General features: G+C 38.8%; 1 pseudogene; it reads left to right on the top strand.

Moving 5' to 3' along the window:
• Window positions 1-16,103: 16,103 nt before the first annotated feature.
• On the top strand, window positions 16,104-17,826 carry LOC134379577 (phosphatidylinositide phosphatase SAC2-like; annotated as a pseudogene).
• The last annotated feature ends 2,874 nt before the right edge of the window (window positions 17,827-20,700 follow it).

Raw genomic sequence — 20,700 nt, 5'->3', positions numbered from 1 at the left:
GTGAAGCTCATCTGCAGACACTGTTGGTTTCACAGTGACAGTTTCCACCGTGTTTCCCAAATGGGCTCCTGCCCCCGAGCCTTTGCACCATCCCTCCACCTGAGCACTCTGCTGAGGTGCTAAAGCAGCACCAAAGTATGGCTCCTCCTGGGAGGGGGGCCAGTTCTGCAGGATGAGGACTCATCAGAGCAGCTCGCAGGTGAGGGCGCTGTCAGACAGTGGCGAGCTCAGAGCTACTCCATCTGACTTGGAGGTCCCAGGTGAAAGGCTGAGAATTGTTGGGCAATGGCCCCCAGGGAGGAGCTGGCGTGGGCCGTCTCCATGACAAGGGGGGGCTTCCCATGCCTGAGCCTCACCAGTCAGCAGCCCTGGGGCCAAGGCTGGGGTGATGGTGCAGGCCCCACAACACAGTGGCCATCGCGGCTCTAACCACAGACCCTTGGGCCTGAGTGCAAAGTGATGCTGTGTTTTCTAGCTTGGCCCACTCTGTGTCTGGGTGGGGCACCGGGAAGGCTGGTCCCACTGTCCTCCCCACCTCCCCAGGTCCCATGGGTCACTAGACCCTGCCTTTTGCACACCTTCCATCCCCAGGGCATCTCTGGGCCTCAGAGCACAGGACTTTGAGGCAATGTGGTCCCATGTGGGCATTCTGCCCTGATGTGGGGAGACCATGGTCCCCAAGCTCCCCTGGGGACTTCTCCCAGCCCCACTGCCCCAGAGGAAGTACTGAGTCATTACGTTCTGGGGTTGGGGACACATGCAGAAAGCACTGTGTCTTCATGGCAAGGCTGTGGGGGCTCAGCTGTGAGGAGAAACATTTCCCATGGTGTCCACCAGGACGGAGCCTGCTAAGGCCTGCAGTCCATGAAGAATGCTGCTTCTTTCCTGTGCCAGACTCCCCACCTTCCTGTGCTTGTCCCCCGAATGTGGCAGGCACTGGACCCCTCCACCCTCCAACCAGAGGTGCGGCACCACCCTAGGGAGGGGCCTGAGGGTGTAGGAAGAGGAAGGTCCCCCAGGAGGAAAGCAGGAAAGGCCGCTGCAGTACCTCTGCCTCCGTAGGAACTGCAGGGCTCCTGGCTCAGTTCTGTCCTCTTACCTCTTGCTGTGTAGACACGTCCACTCACCATGTGCATGGCTTCCTAGACTCCCCGCTCCACAGCCTACGTGGAGGCACAGCTGCCCCTCCCCCAGTGTGGAGCTGCAGCAGGGCTGCACCAGCCACCTCTGGCCACCTCCAGCCTCAGGCAGGAGCAGTGATGGCACCTGGGGACTGGGGATGAGTCCCGCTTGGTTCTCTGTTCACCCCAAAGTCAGAGTGGCTAGCCATGGGTGGTCTTGTTGGGCCTGCTCATCATCGTCCAAAGGCTGCTGGAGTTGCAGTGGGGCCATTGAGGCAGTGGCTCTGCCCTTTTGAGCTCCTGGGCGATCAGCTCCTTCCTCACTTGGGCTCCTGTGAAGAGACACCTCAGCTGCAGGAAGCTGGCAAACATGAGCTTGCTGGCAAGGCCAACACTGAGGCTGCCACCACATCACTTGCTCACAGCCTACGCCATCTGGCTGCCACCATTCATAGCAGCCTGGTTAATTAAAGAAGGACAAAGGGAGTGTTAACAATGTCAGCCAGCTCAGCCAGTAGACACCATCTGTTTTGAAACTTCATCAGGCTACCGACAAGCAGTTCTCTTTGTTCACTGACTTGTTTACACACTCATTCAAGATGGAGTAACAGGGACCCCGAATAACAGGAAATCTGGACAACATAGTTTTGACTTAAGTCACTGGACGACAGGGCAGGATGGTGATCCCGAGAGAAGGGAAACCAGACAGTGAGTCCTACAACTGCACAGCTATGGCCAGGAGGCGAGTTCCAGGCTGCAGTGCAGGCAGGGGCAACCCAGACAGAGACCATGGTCTCCCCAAGTTGAGAAGACAGAGTTCAGTGTTCAGAGAGACTGAGGCAGCTAGAATTTATGGTGCAGAGTATTGGAGGGGAGGAAGTGCACAGAGAGCCAAAGCTCCAGGATCTGCAGAGGGTCCCCTCAAATCTCCAGCTGAAGACTGATCTGTGCCTGTGTGAGAAATCACACTAGGAGGCTGAGGAAAGAATTCCTGGAAAGGAGCAGACAAAACAATCCCCAGAGTTCACACAGGGATGGAATATCATGCATGCCCATGAGCCACCGTGAAAAGGTCTCCTAATTCACAGGGTATTGTGCAGAATCCTCAGAAGGGTGTTGCTCTTAATAATGAAGCTAAATTAAGTATAGACTAAAGGCAGCTCTGGGCCAACCAGAATGAAGCTTAGAAGCAAGTCTCTAAAGGACCAACTGATTCCAAGAAACTGGACCACATGCCAGACCAAAATCTAACACTCTTTAAAGGAATGTGACAAAACCCAGGAGCCAACAATTTAAAATTCACAATATCCAGCATCTAATTAAAAAGTTACCAGGTTCATCAGTCAGCGTCCCACCAGGAGACATAAACCACACGGTATTTTAAACAAGGAAAGTTTACTATAAAGACTTATTAACTATTACAGGGAATTAATGAAGAGGGAACAAAAGAGAAATCTATAGAACACCCTAAGGCACAGGGAGGTACCTAACGGAAGGAATCAGACCTGGGAGAGGGTGTGGTTACAGCTGCCCATTGGATGGTAAAGTTCATTGGGCTGACCTAGGCCAAGGCTGGAGGTCAAGAACCACCTGCAAGGGCACTAACAAAATTAGCTGGACAACTCTTTGCAGAAGTGCTGGGAAGCCACTGGGGTAGGGATGAGGTTGCTGTTGAACTCACCAGAAAGTTGCCAGGAGGCCAGCTAGGGTGCAGTGGAAGATGCCTGAAAGCTGCCTGGCATAAACAAAGCACACAGAACCAAGAAATAAGGCCCCTTCTTCTCCTGCGCCCTCCACTGTCAAAGATTAGCACTGGACAAGGGAGAAATGTTCTAATACCACAAGCAGGCAGTGAAGAGTAGATTTAGAGTTGAGAGGCAACAAATTGATAACTGCTATAACAGACATGCCAAAAAAAAAAAGAGAGAGAGAGAACACACAAAACAAAACAAAAACACAAATAGACACCCCCCCCAAAAAAAAAAAAGAAGAGGAAAATGTGACCTATAGCCATATAAAAAAAAATCAGTCATTACAAACTGACCTAGAAATGACAGAGATAAAAGAACTAGCAGACAAGGACAATAAAACAGCTATTATAAATAAGCTCCATATATTCAAGGAAGTAGAGAGAAACAAGAATAGTGAAGAAATGGAAGATATAAAAAGACCCAAATGGAACTTTCAGAAATAGTAAAAACTATATCTAAAATGAAAAAATACACTAGATGGGATCAACATCAGATAACCACTGCAAAATAAAAGATCAGTGAATTCTAAACATAGCAATTAAAACTATTCAAATAAAGCACACAGAGAAAAAAAAGTTATCAACACTATTAAGCACTCTAATGTGCACATAAAGGTGATCCCCAACTTTTTATGGTTCAACTTATGATTTTTTGACTTTACAATGGGTTTATAAAAATATTAAATGCATTTTCCACTTACAATATTTTCAATTTACAATGGGTTTATCAGGATACATTCCCAACATAAGTCAAGGGGCACCTGTAAATGGAAGTCCCAGAAAAAGAACAGGGAAGAGGAGAAAGAAACTATATTTGAAGAAATGATAAGCAAAATTTCACAAATATGATGAAAACTTTAAATTCATAGATCCAAGAAGATCAATAAAACCCAAGCAGAATACACCTCAAGAAAACCACACCAAGGCACATCATAATCAAGCTGTTGAAAATCAATGTTAGAGAAAAAAGTATTAAAAGCAGCCAGACTAAAAATCACATCATGTACTGATAAATATAGATAAGAAAAACATGAGAATTCTACTGCAAGCCTGAAGACAGTGGAGTGACATCTTTAAAGTACTGAAAAACAAACAGAAAAACCCTGCCAACTAGGTTCTTTTTATCCACCAAATGTATTAAAAAATGAAGGCAAAGGACGTTCATTCTCCAGAGAGGCATGGAAGGAGCTCGGAAGTTGTCACTACCATCTGTACAACAAGAAAAAAACTGAGCAAACTGAAAAACAACAATTCATCAGAGAATTGATGTCACAGGGCAAATGACTGCCCCCCATATTGGAGATAGACAGGTGGACACAGAGAATCACAGCTTACCAGAGCAGAAGCCCAGGAGCAAAAACCAGGGCAGGAAAACAAACTGTAATTGATAAATTACTGGAATGTCAATGTGGACAAGTTTGAGTGTTAAAAAAAACTTCAGGAGAGCCCATTCTTAAGGGAAACCACACACTTTTGTGAGTTTTACCTCCATGAGCCTACCAGGTTCTGACAGTGAAGATCAGAGAACGATCCCCTCATGCTTCTGGAGGGAGGAGAGGGGAAAACAGCCATTTTGGAATGTGTCCTGAGCATTCTGTTCTCAACAAGGCCTGTCCTTAAGGAAAACTATTTTACCAGAGCCTAGCTTGCTGAGGTTTTGCCAGAATCTAATTGACCCAGGGGATGGGAAATGCCCAAGTCCAGCCCTCTCTGTCTTCCTGTTTCACCTGAGTGAGGAAAAACCTAAAACTGAGAAGAATGTGTGAAGGCCAGAGGCCATGGGGGAAAAACCTAAATCTGAGAAGAACTTGCAAAGGTCACAGGCAAGGATCACAGGCTCATGAAAAGACTGAGAGCTAATCATAGGATTAGGACTCATATAATAACCAGTGAATACAACTGGAAAAACTACACATCTCAGACCTTATTTAACAAGCCTCTAGGGAAACCCAAAGGGGAGAAAAAAATGACACAAGAGGAAATTTTGGCTCTGATACCTACACCTAGAGCAAACAATAAACACAGCCTAATTCCTAGCCAGGTAAACATAAAACTCACACTACAAACCTATTTTCTTCAATTTCATTTAACCAGTATATAAAGTCTGGCTTTCAACAAAAAATTACAAAACACACTAAAAGAAAAAACACAGACTTTGAAAAGACATAGCAAGAATCAGGACCAGACTCAGATATGGCAAAGATGTGAGAATTAGCAGAGCTAACAACTCTGATTTAAAGCAGCTATGACTATTATGCTGAGGGCTTGTAGTAGATTAAATTATGTACCCCCCAAACTCCCTGAAGCTTGAATTGTGTCCCCCAAGTTTTATATATTAGAAACTTAGCCCCCACTATGACTGTTAAGAGGGTGGGAAATCCTATTATGGTAATTGAAAGGTGGAGCCTTGAAGAGGTGATTGGATTGTAGGACCATGCAGTAGTGAATGGATTAAAAATAGTGGTCAGGGGCATGGTTATGAGGGCTTTAAAAGAAGAGAGATGAGACTGTCTCTCTCTCTCTCTCTCTCTCTCTCTCTCTTTTCTCTGTCTGCTCCCTCTGCTTCCACCATCTTGCAACATGAGACCCCTGGGTCACTGTTGCCACCACCAGATGGACTTTGGACTTCCTAGGCTCAGAAATGTAAGCAATAAATTTCATTTCTTTATAATTATAAAAACAGTTCCGTGTATTTTGTTATAAGCAACAAAAATGGATGAACACAGGGCTCTAATGGAAGAAGTGGACAATATGCAAGAATAGATGGGTAGGATAAGCAGACAGATGGAAATTCTAGGAAAGATTCAAAGGAAAATGCTAGAAACCTAAAATATTGTAACAGAAATAAAAAATGCCTTTAACAGACTCATCAATAGACTAGATGCAACCAAGGAATCAATGAGCTTAAAAAAATATCAATAGTAACTTCCAAACTTGAAATGAAAAGAGAGAAAAGAATGAAAAAGATGAAACACAATTTCCAAGAATTATGAGACAATTACAAAGGCTTAATTATGTACAATGGGAGTACCAGGAGAAAAAGAAAGTAACAGAAGAAATATTTGAAGCAATAATGACTGAAAATTTTCAAAAATGGATGACAGACACCAAATCACAAATCCAGGGAACTCACAGACTACCAAACAGGATAAATACCAAAATATCTACATGGCAAATCATAAACTGCAGAAAATCAAATACAAGGAAAAAATTTTGGAAGAGGCAAGATGAGGGGATAAAGCACATTTCTTAAAGAGGAGCAAAAATAAGAATTACAAGAGACTTCTTTGAGAAACTGTTCAAGGGGAAAAAAAAAGAGTAGAGGAAATATTTAAAGTGTTGAAAGAAAAAGAAACCGACTAACATAAAAATTTGTATCCAGCAACATTACCCTTGAAAAGTAAAGAGAAATAAAGACTTTCTCAGATGAACACAAAAAAGGAACAGCATTCAGAGAAGGAATATGTGAAGGCAAAATATTTTATTTTTCTTATTCTTAATTGATCTAATAGATAATAGTTTGTTAAAAAATAATGTATTCAGTGATTATAGCTTAAGAATAAGTGAAATTAATGACAACATTGTCACAAAGGGATGGGAGAGAGGAACTGGGAATACTCTTATAGGGTACTTTTACTACCCATAAAGTGGTATGGTGTTATTTGAAAGTGGACTTGGATTGGTATTAAAAAGTAAAAAAGTAAGAAGTATAATTGGTATGTTAAGAAAGGAGAAAAATGTAATCACATAAAATGTTCAATTAAAACCAAGGGGTGGGGGCTGACCCTGTGGCTCACTCGGGAGAGTGCGGCGCTGGGAGCGCTGAGGCTGCGGGTTCGGATCCTATATAGGGATGGCCGGTGCGCTCACTGGCTGAGCACGGTGTGGGCAACACCAAGCCAGGGGTTACGATCCCCTTACCAGTCACAAAAACAAACAAACAAAATAAATAAATAAAACCAAGGGGTGGTGGTGGGAAACAGTGAAAGCAGAAAACAAGTGAACACTCCGCCCCCAAGTGCAAAGCAAAAAAGAAAAGGAAAAAACAAAGAAGAAAAGCAACAGAAAACAGCAACAGATATGGCAGATATTAATCCTACTTTATCAATAATCACTTTAAATTCCAATGGTCTAGATATACCATTTGAAAGACAGAGAATGTCAGTGTGTATCCAAAAACAAGACCCAACTATATATTGTCTATAGAAAAACTCACCTTAAACATAAAGACACAGACAGATTTACATTAAAGGAATGTATAAAAACACATCAGGCTAACACTAATCAAAAGAAATCTTAAGTAGCAATATTAATTTCAGTCAGAACAGACTTCAGATTAAGGAAAATTATCAAGGATAGAGAGAGGGCCATTACATAATAATAAAGGAGTACTTCTCCAAGAAGACGTAATAACTTTTTTGTATGTGTCTAACAACAGAGCACCAAAATATGTGAGGTAAAAACTGATAAAACTGCAAATAGAAATAGATGAATTCACCATTATAGTTGGAGATTTCAACACTTCTCTATCAAAATGAACAGACCCAGAAGGCAGAAAATCAGTAAGGACACAGTTAAACTAAATAGCATTATCAAGCAACTGGATAGTATTGACATCTAAAGACTATTTCATCCAACAACAGCAGAATATACATTCTTCTCAAGTTCACATGTAACATTCACCAAGATAGACCACATTCTGGACCATAAAACACTCCTTAGCAGACTAATGCATTTAAAACAATTATGAGTTTATGTTTTGGGGCACACAACATATAAGATTGTCATTTTCTGACATCAACAACTGAAAGGGTGGAGACAAAGCTATAAAGAAGCAGAATTTTTGTATGTTATTGAAGTTATGCTGGTATAAACTCAAATTAGAGTGTTATGACTTTAGGATATTAACATAGAATCCCCATGGTAACCACAAAGAAAAGAGCTATAGAATACACACAAAACGAAATGAGAAAGGAAATTAAACATTTCACTACAAAAACAAACTAAACACAAAAGAAGACAGTAATGCAGGAAATGAGGGGCAAAAAAGCTATTAGGCATATAGAAAACAAATGGCAAAATGACAGAAGTCCTTCCTACTCAGTAACTACTTTAAGTGTAAATGAATTAAACTCTCCAATCAAAATACAGAGATCAACAGAACTGGTAAAAAATACATGCCCCAACTGTATGCTGTCTATAAGAGACTCACTTTAGATCCAAAGACACAAATAGATTGAAAGTGAAAGGGTGGAAAAAAGATATTTCATGTAAATAGTAACCAAAAGAGTGCAGGGGTAGCTATACTCATACCAGACAAAACAGAGTTTAAATAAACAATGGTTTGGTTAGTGTGTGGTGTTATAACACCAAGGTCAAGAGGTTGAATCCTCATACCAGCCAGCTGCCAAAAATAAATAAATAAATAAGAAAAAAAGAAAGAATGGTTACAAGAGATTAACAAAGGACATTATACCAGTATGTTCATAAAAGGTCTAATACAGCAAGAAGATATAACATAATATAATCATAAACATTTATGCACCTAATAAACCATCAAAATATATGAAGCAGAACCTGACAAAATTAAATGGAGAAATAATTCTACAATAATAATTGGGGACTTCAATACACCACTCTCAACAATAAATAGAATAACCAGGAAGAAGATAAGTATGGAACTAGAAGACTTAACACAATAAAACAAGTTGATCCAGTAGACATATATGAGGCACTCTACCCAACAACAACTGTATACAAATTCTTCTTAAGTGCACATGGAACATTTTCCAGGATAAACCATACGTTTGGCCACAGATTAAGTCTCAATAAATTTAATAGATAAATATCATACAAAGGATCTCCTCTGCCCACAATGGGATAATGCTATAAATCGATAACAGAAGAAAACTGGAAAATTCACAAATTTATGGAAATTGAACAACACACTTTTAAATAACCAATGAAACAAAGAAGAAATAAAAGGGAAATTATAAAACATTTAAAGATTAATGAAAATGAAAACACAATATATCAAAACTTATGGGACTCGGCAATAGCAGTGCTAAGGAGGAAGTTTACAAGTTTACAGCAATGAATGCTTACATGAAAAAAAAAATCTCAACTCAGCAAACTAACTTTACAACTTAAGAGACCAAAAAAAAAAAAAAAGAGAGAGAGAGAGTAGAAAAATACAGAAAATCAATGAAACCTAAAGTTTGTTCATTGAAAACATCAACAAATTGATAAAATTGCCACATGGACTAAGAATAAAAGAGAGAATATTCAAATGACCAAAATCAGAGATAGAAGCAGGGACATTACTACTGATTCTACAGAAATTAAAAAAAGAGTACTATGAACAATTGTATGTAAACACACTGGATGATCTAAACGAGATGGACAAATTCCTAGAAGCACAAAACCTATGAAGATGAAATCATGAAAAAAAGGAAAATATAAATAAACCTACAACTCATAAACAGATTAAATCAGAAATTAACAATCTCCTAACAACAAAAAGTTCTAGACCTGATGGCTTCACTGGTAAATTTCACCAAACATTTAAAGAAGAACCAGTACCAGTCCTTCTCAAACTTTTCCAGATAGTTGAAAAGGAGGGAATACTTCCTAATTTGTTTTGTGAGGCCAGCATTACCCTTATACAATAACCAGACAAAGACACTACAAGAAAAGAAAACTGTTGACTAATATTCCCTATTAACTTTGGTGCAAAAATCCTCTACAAAATACTAGCTAACTGGATTCAACAGGATATTAGAAGGATTATATACTATGACTGCTATGGGTCAAATGTGTCATGTACTAGAAAGGTCATGTATTGGAAACTTTATCTCCATTGTAAAGGTGTTAAGAGGGTGGGAAATCCTATTATGGTAATTGAAAGGTGGGTCCTTTAAGAGGTTAGTAGATTGTGAGGATTGTGCCCTTGTAAATAGATTGATCCATTCGTGGAGTAATAGTCATGGTTCTGATGGCTTTATAAAGACAGTGAGTGAAAAAATTAGTTCTTTCTTGCTCAGCCCATTCCTGCCATGTTACACCCTGCATTGCTGTAGAGAGTCACCACCAAAAAGAATGCCCTCATCAGATGTGGTCCCTGGACCTTGGATTTCCCAGCCTGCAAAACTGTAAGAAATAAATTTCATTTCTTTATAAATTACCCCATTTGGGGTATTCTGTTATAAGCAACAGAGATAGACTAATAAAATGGCCAAGTGGGATTTATTTCTGGAATGCAAGGATGGTTTAGCATACAAAAAAATCAATCAATGTAATACATCACTAATGGAATAAAGGGGGAAAATCACATGATGATATCGATTAACACAGAAAAATATCTGACAGAATTCAAGTCCTGCTTGAGAGATGAAAACACTCAAGAAGGGCCGGCCTGTGGCTCACTCGGGAGAGTGCGGTGCTGAAAACACTCAAGAAACTGGGAATAGAAGAGAACTGCCTCAGCATAATAAAAGCCGTATATGAAAAAGCCACAGTAAATATCATACTCAATGGTGAAAGACCAAAAGCTTTTTTCAAATATCAGGAGCAAAGTGAGGATGTTCACTTTTGACACTACTATTAAACAGTACTGGAAGTTCTAGCCAGAGCAATTACACAAGAAAAAGAAATGAAAGGCATTCAAGTTGGACAGAAAGAAGTAAAACTATCTCTATTTACAGATGATATGATCTTTTGCATAAAGATTTCACCAAAAACAAAACCCAAAACAAAACCTGTTAAAACTAACAATTCACCAAAATAGTAGGATACACCCTCAACACACAAAAGTCGGTTGTGTTTCTATATATTAAAAACAATCTAAAAAGGAAATTACAAAAAGAATTCCATTTATGATAGCATCAAAAAGAATAAAGTATTTAAGAATTAATTAAAGGAGTGAAAGACTTGTACAATGAAAACTGCAAAACATTGCTGAAATAGAGAAGACATAATTAAGTGGAAAAAAATCACATGTTCGTGAATTGGAAGACATAATATTGTTAAGATACCAATATTACCCAAAGTGAGCTACAGATTCATGTGCAATCTGTTTCAAAATCTCAATGACTTTTTTTGCAGAAATAGAAAAACCCATCCTAAAATTCATATGGAATCTTAAGGGACTCCAACTAGCCAAAACAATATAGAAAAAGGAGAACAAAGCTGAAGGACTCACACATCCTGATTTTAAAACTCACTACAGTAATTTAAACAGTGTGGTACTGGCAAGAAAACAGACATATCGACCAATGAGATAGAATAGAGAGCCCATAAATAAGCCCTAGCATATATGGTCAAATTATTTTGACAAGGGTTTCAAGAGCATTCAATGGGGACAGGATAATCTTTTCCAAAAATGTTGCTGGGGATACCCACATGCAAAAAGATGAATACACATAACTAATATCATATATAAAAATTAACACAAAATGGATCAAAGACCTAAATGTAAAACCTAAAACTATAAAGCTCTTAGAAGGAAACATGGCAAAGCTTCACATCATTGGATTTGACAGTGATTTCTTGGATATGACACCAAAGGCATGGGCAACAAACAAAAAAAATAGACAAAATGGACTTCATGAAAAAATTTTTAAAATTATGTGCATCAAAAGACGCTAACAAGAAAGTAAAAAGGCAATCTGGATATATTCATATCCAGAATACATAGAGTACTCTTAGAACTCAACAAAAACCAAATAATCTGATTAAAAAATGAACAAAGGACTTGAATAGACATTTTTCCAAAGAATATTCACAAATGGCCAATAAGCACATGAAAAGATGCTCAACATTGCTTATCATTTGGGAAATGCAAATCAAAAGTACAATGAAATATCACCTCATACCCATTAGGATGGCTACTATTTAAAAAAAAAAAACTGAAATAACAGGTATTGGAGAGGATATGGAGAAACTGAAACCCTTGTGCACTGTTGGTGGGAATGTAAAATGATAGAGCATCTATGGAAAACAATAAGGTGGTTTCTCAAAAAATTAAAAATAGAATTACCATATGATTCAGCAATGTCACTTCTGGGTATATGCTCAAAGGAATTCAAAGCAGGTAATTGAAAAAATATTTGTACCTGTATTCATAGCAGCACTACTCACAATAGATAAAATATGAAAGCAACCCAGTGTCTATTGACAGATGCATGGATAAACAAAATATGGTATATATTTACAATGGAATACTATTCAGGCTTAAAAAGGAAGGAACTTCTAACACGTGCAACAATATGGATGAACCTTGGAGACATTGTGCTAAGTGAAAAAAGCCAGTCACAAAAAGACAAATATTGTGATTCCACTTAGATGAGCTATTTAGAGTAGTTCAAAGTCATGGAGACAGACAGTTGAATGGTGATTGCCAAGGGCTGGGGAGAGGAGAAAATGTGGAGTTATCACTTAATGGGTATAGAGTTTCAGTTTTTTTAAATGGGAAGAGCTATGGAGGTGAATGGTGATGATGGTTGCATAACATTATGAATGTATTTAATACCACTGAACTGTATACTTAGAAATGGTTAAGATGGTAATTAACACCAAAGTCAATGGTTCAGATCCTGTATTAGTCTGTTTTGTGTTGCTATAACAGAATACCTGAAACTGGGTAATTCATAAAGAACAGAAGTTATTTTGGCTTACGATTCTGGGACAGCTGCATCTCGGACAGGCCTCAGGCTGCTTCTACTCATGGCAGAAAGTGGCAGGCAGCCAGCAGGTACAAGCAGATCACATTGTGAGAAGAAACGGGGGGTGGGGAGGTGCCAGGGTCTTTTAAACAACCAGCTGTAGTGGGAAAAAAGAGCGAGAACTCACTCACTACCCCCACCTGCCAGGTAGAGCATTAATCCATTCATGAGAGATCTGCCCCCATGACTCAAACAGCTCCCGACACTGCCACACTGGGGATCAGATTTTCACATGAGTTTTGGGGGGACAACACAGCTAAAATCTATCAGATCCCCACACTGGCCAGCTGCAAAAAATAAAAAAAAGAAAAGAAGGAAAATAAAAAAAAGATAGGAACTTTTATGTTATATGTATTTTACCACAATTTTAAAAATTGGGAAAGAAACACACCATAACAAATTTAAAAGAATAGAAATCATACAATGTATGCTGTCAGACCACAGTGAAATTAAAGTAGGAATTAATAACAGGAAAATAGCAGGAAAATACCCCAAAACTTGGAGATTAAACACACATCAAAATAACACATGGGTCAAAGAAGAAATCTCAAGATATATTTTCAAATATTTTCAACAAAATGAAAATACAACTCATTAAGATTTGTGGGATGCAGGAAAAGCAGTGCTTAGAGGGAACTTTATAGTATTGAATCGGGGGTGGCAGGGAAGAAGATACAACAATCACAACTCCTTGAACTTGTTAAGACAAGTGAATGGATATGATGTTGATGGGTGGGAGGGGGGAGAGGGAGGGAGAGGGAGGAATTGGTAAAGGGACACGAAAATCAACCACATTGTGTATTGATAAGATAAAAAAAATAAAAAATAAATTAAATTTTTACAATTGAAGGTTACTGGCATTCATAGTCTTTCCAGGAAGCTGGAACAATATAAAAAGATAATTACAGTGGTTTCCTTTTAGGTAGTGGGACTTCAGGTGATTTTTGTTTTAGTCTTTTCTTTGTGCTTTTTGGTATTAAATTTCTGTATCAAATAATGTTACATTTATCTTTAGCAGAAAATTAAAAGTTATTTTTCTTAAAAGAAAAAAAAAAAAGAATAAAGATCTAAAATGAATAGTCTAAGCTTCCACCTTAGGAAACTAGAAAAAGAAGGGTAAATTAAGCCCAAACTAAATAGAAGAAAAGAAATAATAAAAAATCGAGATAATCTGAATAGGCCTATATCTATTAAAGAAATTGAATCAATAACTAATAATCTTCCCAAACAGAAGTCCCAGATGGGTTCACTGGTGAATTCCACCAAACATTTAAAAAGAAAGTATACCAATTCTGTACAATCTCTTTCAGAAGATAGAAACTGAAGGAATACTTCTTAACTCATTCTGTGATGCCAGCATTATCCTAACACCAAAACCAGACAAAGAAATTATGAGAAAGAAAAATATACACCAATATCCATCATGAACATATATGCAAAAATCCTCAACAAAATATATGCAGTTCAAATACAGCAATATATAAAAATAATTATACAAATTGACCACACGGGATTCATTCCAGGTATGCTGAATGAGTAGGATTCATTCCAGGTATGCTGAATGAGGCTGATTCAACATTTGATAATAAACTGAGATAATCCATCACATCAATAGGATAAAAAAGAAAAATCATATAATCATATTAATAGATGTGGATGTAGACTGCATGACCCTCCAGCCTCACTGAAGCTTAAATCCCCACTGTAACTGTTGGGGGTGGGAAATCCTATTATGGTAATTGAAAGGTGGGGCCTTGAAGAGGTGATTCTATTGCAGGACCATGTCTAGTGAATGGATTAACAATGGTGGTCAGGGTGTGGTTTGGAGGGGTTTAAAAGGAGAGCATGTGAGAGTCTGTCCCTCTTTGCTCCACCATTTTCTGCCATGTGAGAATCCCGCATTGCTGTAAAGCCACCACCAAAGAAGACCCTCACCAGATGTGTTCCCTGGACTTTGGACTTCCCAGCCTCTGAAACTGTGAGCGAAAAATTTCATTTTCTTAAAAATTACCCAGTTTCAGGTATTCCTGTTATAAGCAACAGAAATGGACTAATACAGTAGTATATATTTACAATGCAATACTCAGCCTTAAAAAGAAAGGAACTTCTGACACGTGCTGCAACATGGATGAACCTTGAAGTCATTATGCTCAGTGAAATAAGCCAGTCACAAAAAGACGAATACTGTATGATTCCACTTATATAAGATAGAATAGTTAAAAATCATAGAAACAGAAAGTAGAGTGGTGGTTTCCAGGGACTGGGGGAGAGGGGGAAAGAGAATTATTGTTTAATGGGTACAGAGTTTCAGTTTTACAAGATGAAAGGGGTTCTGGAGACAGATGGTGGTGATGGTGGCACAGCATGAATGTACTCAATGCCACTGAACTGTGCGCTTAAAAATGAGAAAGACAGTAAATTTTATGTTATGTGTATTTTACCCTAATTTAAAAATTGGGGGGAAAAAGGATAAAAAAAGATATGCCATACAAACACTACTCAAAAGAAAGCTGGAGGGCTATATGAATGCCAAACAAGCAAAGTAGAATTCATAGCAAAGAAAATTTCCAGCAATAAAAAGGGATATTACATATGATATAAAGGATCAATTCACCATGAAGACATAATCCTAACTGTATGCACCTAACAAGAGCTTCAAAATACATGAAACGCAAACGGACAGAAATGAAGAGCAAGGGAGAAATCCACCAGGAGGAGTTGGAGACCTCAGATTCACTGCAGGTGTGAGGTTGGGGCAGGCGGCTGTCTGACTGTGCTTCAAGACATCAATGGGCAGATGAAGAGACGGGCAGACTGACCATGGCTTGTTCCTACAGGCCTCCACCTACCATGCAGCAGGCTGCAGCCACTAAGCTCAAGTCTGATGGCATCCAGGTCATGACTTTCAAGATTTTTCTCCTTTTTGCAGGACTTATGGTTAAAGTTCCTGTGGGGTTGTATTTTTCTGGTAAATTACTTATTTTCCAAAGTCTGACGTTAATGTCCCCTGAAGACAGCGCCTTTTTTTTTTTTCTTACCCCTCCCTGCAAGATAGCACCTTTTACATGACCATTGTTGCAGTGCATGGGCTCCATGTGGTGCTGGCAATTTTTGTCTTCATAATGTGGAAGGAGGGCTTGCCTCAGTGGCAGGAAAGCAAAAACAAAGAGTGGCTTCTCCTTTAGAGCCACAAACATGGCTCTGTGGGAGTACATAAAGGGTTTTTCTTTTTGTTTGTGCTTTTATTAAATTTGGGGGAGGTGGGGTAGGTTGGGGGAGAGAAGGCTGGATGGGGAGGTTGTTTACTGCAACCAGGACCTCAGTAAAAATGGGAGTGGGGGGAGAGCTGACATTTTTCTACCGCCGGTTGTGTGCCAAGTGCTTTTTGTTAAGGATATAATGTTGACTGAGGACCATGTTCTGCTGATGTAAATATTAAGGCCAAAATAGGGAGCTAGGATGAAAGTAACAGTGTCGTTATTAGGAATATAATTTATTTCATATTAAAATATGTATCATGATGTAATTTTTATGGGTTGGCTCAAGCAAAAATTTTTCACATTGCACTGGCTCTACTATAGAAATATGCTTGGCAAAAAATGCAGATGAAAAGGAAATATTTAGGGCTGGCCGGTTAGCTCAGTTGGTTAGAGTGTGGTACTGATAACACCAAAATCCAGGGTTTGATCCCTCTGCCAGCCAGCTGCCAAAAAAAGGGGGGAGGATACTTAATTCCCTTTGTTTTGTTTGTTTAGCCTATTGATGCTACTTACAGAGATGTGGACGTGCTGTTACTGCTTTCAAACTCTGCCTACTACATGGGCTACTACGGTGATGAAGTTGATAATGTAAACTAATATCAATGACTAAGTCTAGGAGCCCTGGACAAAATAGAAATCGGTTTGAACCCACTCTTTCTGGTAAGTCAAAGTTCTCCTGCATACTAGTGCACTACAGTTATAAAGAAGTAAGTGGCTATTTCCACACACTGAGAGCTGTAATGTATCATCCAGAAGAGGATGGAAAAGGCACTCTTCAGCACATTGCAGAGATGATGCAGGTCACCAAGCAAGCCATGGGATTGGATGTACCCATGGTTGAGAACAAACTTGAGAGGAAGAGCAGTAGACCTTATATTACTGGCATCAGATCTCAAAACCAAGGCTCTTTGGGCCAGGGAAAGAATTTTTTAAGGAACAAATTTTCATCTTTAAATCAAAAAGTGAAGCAGACCAAATCCAATGTAAATACTGGCAACCTATGAAAGCTGGAAAACTTTACAAAACCTGAAACGAAAGTTAACTTTCCAAAACCAAACTCCGAAGTAAATCTTTGGAAATCTGACAGTAGTCTTGAAACCATAGAAAACACAGAAGTGGTGGATAGCAAGGTACAGGCAGAGTCTGATGGCTACTTGTCTTCAGATGATGACTCACATCATGCTGATGAATTCCTTACAAACTCCGAGTTTGATGAAGACAGGCAGTTAGCTAATTTTCTAGAGAGCGTAGGGCTGATAGATTGTGTCTTTCCTAGTCGTGGTATTATTGTTTCAGCACCTTGATTAGGCGGTGGGTTACTCCTTCAGAGATTTACTGTTGCTCATGGAAGTGCGCTTGGAAAAGGCCAGGAGTATCTTTTGAAGAAAAGTCTTTCTTCTGACAACATACACATATTGACTGGCTCTGCCAAGCTTGTGGATATTTACTGCCACAGATTTGTGCAAGATGCACAGAACAAAATGACCCAGCTATCAGAGACCAGGTTTGTGTCTTGGCGGGCTAATTAGGAAGAAATTCAAATGACCAATCAAGTTTCTAATGAAGGAACCCAATCAGAACCAACAGAACAGACACCTTCTCGACCATCTCAATTAGATGTGTCTTTTTCTGCAACAGGCCCATAGTTTTTGTCAGTTAAACTAGTGCATTCAGTTGTATCTCAAAAGACCCCCAGCTCTGGTTCCAGCATGCTTGAACTTGAGACAGGGCTTTGTGTAACTTCTTCTCCTTTAGAAAACATTAGCAGCAGAGAAGTCTCTTCCCTTGCAAAGATTCAAAGTTCCATGGTCCAAGTTGCTAGTGTTACCCAAGCTGGGTTAACCGATTGGATAAACATCGCAGTGGCAATAGTTCAGAAGAGTCCTGCAGAGTCTGAAGTGGTTAATGAAGTCCAGCATAATGAACTTAAAAATACGTTTACACAATGCCAGACGCAAATAATTCAGATTTAGTTTTTATTTTTTATTTATTTATTTTTTTAAAGATGACTGGTAAGGGGATCTTAACCCTTGACTTGGTGCTATCAGCACCACGCTCAGCCAGTGAGCAAGCCGGCCATCCCTATATGGGATCCAAACCCGGGGCCTTGGTGTTATCAGCACCATGCTCTCCCGAGTGAGCCACGGGCCGGCCCCAGATTTAGTTTTTAGCCACAAAGAATCCTTCCATGGCTTTTATTTTAAAAATTGAAAAGGAGTTTTCACATATCAGGCTATTTTAACTTGTACTGTCTGAATCTAAAGATCATAAATTCTAGTTATGTTTACTGGGAAGGGTTTTAAAAGGAATCTGAACCTGGGCAGATTTCTAGATTTGAGAGCCAGGACTACAGAATATTGCATCATCCTAGAGAGTGTAGACCTGAGTAGCTTATACACTACAGAGCAGTTTGCTCCTTTGAAAGTAGTTCAAGAACAGGTCACTTTGGGACATAACCTGAACCATTTTTAGAGTGGGGTAGATGGGTGGAGTATACAAAGTAGACACATAAAGGATGGAGAATGGACATGGACACATTTAGGGAATTAGTGTTTTTTCATAACTTTTTTTCTCAGTTCATCCCTGTGTATTATCTCTACAAGGTAAATAATACATTAGTTTTTAGTGACTTTGAAGTATTACTAGTATGGAGAAGCATTTTAATATAAAAAACTATTTGTTTTTATGGTTTAACCATTCCCTATGAAGAGTTTATTGAGGGTTACCAACACTGCAGTCAAGAAATGTATTCTCATTTGATCCCATTTTCCCCATAGTCTATTTGAACAAATTTAAAATACTCTGTCACCTATACACTCCAAAATCTAGTAGTATTAGACTTATCAGTCATAAAGTAAAGCTGATATATAAGATGTGAATACTAGCGCCTATTAAATTACATTTGGCTCTGTTTTCAGGAATGTAAGAATATACACATATTGGCTACTAGAAATTCTAGAAGGAAGTCTTCAAGTTTTAACATTTTCCATCTTGTGTAGAAAATCACAATGATTGAAAATTTAGTCTGAAGCACAATTGTGCTAAAACTAGTTTTATGACTATCTCACTGACCAAATAGAACCAGGGCCTGCTCTGTAACCCATGCAATAAGAAAGCTGTCCCCTCCCTGCTTCCTCGTTCTCTCACCCTATCCTGCACCCCCTTCTTCTCTCCCCCTCCACCCCAACCACTCTGCAACATCTTAGAATGTAAAAAAAAAAAAAAAAAAAAAAAAAGGAGGGCCGGCCCGTGGCCCACTTGGGAGAGTGTGGTGCTGATAACACCAAGGCCACAGGTTCAGATCCCCATATACAGATGGCTGGTTAGCTCACTTGGGAGAACGTGGTGCTGATAACACCAAGTCAAGGGTTAAGATCCCCTAACCAGTCATCTTTTAAAAATAAATATTTTAGAAAATTAAAAAATGAAAATTGCATGATGTGTTCCAACAAGTACCAGTTTGTCTGGCATCTTTAACACCTTACTTTATTGAAGTGATCCTCATCTGAACACGATTTCTGTTGTAACTTTGATAAACATTCCACTTTTGTTATTTATCAGTAGCATCTTTTATTTTTGAAGTATCAAATCTTGAGACTATTAAAGTATCACTGTAATTCAAAGTGAAAAAAAAAAGAGGTAGAGACTTCAACACTTCTCTCTTAATAATAAATAAAACTAGTAGACAGAAAACCAGCAAAGAATAGAAGAACTGAATACCACCATCAACCAACTGGATCCAATTGACATTTAGAGAATGTCCCATCCAAAATAGCAGAATACATATTTTTTTTCAACTGTATATGGAATATTCACCAATATAGACTATATCTTGAGTCATAAAAGTCACAAAACAAACTTTAACAAATTTAAAATAATTGAAATTATATAAAGTACATTCTTTGACCATAATGGAATTAAACTAGAAATCAGTAACAGAAATATAAAAGGAAACTCTCCAGACACTTAAATTAAACAACCCACTTCTAAATAACCATGGGTCAAAGAGGAAATTCTTTTCCCCAAAACTTCTTGATATGTACAGATTCTAGTCCTTTGTCATTGTGCATATGTTCTACTGTATGATAGCAATAAAGTTCATATGCACATCACACATATCTTCTAGTATGTGACTCATCTTGACACTCTCTTAATGGTGCCTTATGAACAGAGGTTCTTAATTTTAATGTAGTCTAATTCATCACTTTTTCTTTCTGATTATTGGCTTTTTGTGTCCTTGCTTAAGAAATCTTTGTTTATCCCAGGCTGGCCAGTTAGCTCAGTTGGCTAGGGTGTAGTGTTGATAACACCAAGGTCAAGGATTCATATCCCCATACTGGCCAGCCACCAAATAAAATAATAATAATAATAATATAAATAAATAAATAAATTAAATTAAACTAAAAGCAACCTTGGGAGGGGGAGGGACGGTAAGGGAGGAATTAGTAAAGGGCCACAAAAAACGATTACATTGTCCAATGTTGATTCTAATTATCCTGATTTGAGCATCACATATGGTACATAGGTACTGATATTCAACTCTGTACCCCACAGGTATGTACAATCAACTATGTTACAATAAAAAAAAAATGAAATAAAAGCAACCTTAATGTCCATCAGTAGGGGACTGGTACAATGAAGTATGAATACATCCAGTTAATGAAATATAATGTTAAAAAGAGTAAGAGTAGATTTTTATGTCATAAGAAATAATCTCTAAGATATTTTAAGTGGCAAAACAAGGTTCAGCACATGGGCCGGCCCGTGGCTCACTCAGGAGAGTGCGGTGCTAATAACACCAAGGCCCCGGGTTCGGATCCCATATACGGATGGCCGGTTCGCTCACT

Source organism: Cynocephalus volans, chromosome 6, assembly GCF_027409185.1.
Source record: "Cynocephalus volans isolate mCynVol1 chromosome 6, mCynVol1.pri, whole genome shotgun sequence".
NCBI classification, from domain to species: Eukaryota; Metazoa; Chordata; class Mammalia; order Dermoptera; family Cynocephalidae; genus Cynocephalus; species Cynocephalus volans.
Note: the sequence above shows the minus strand (reverse complement) of the source record. Positions and strands in the feature narration are given on the sequence as shown.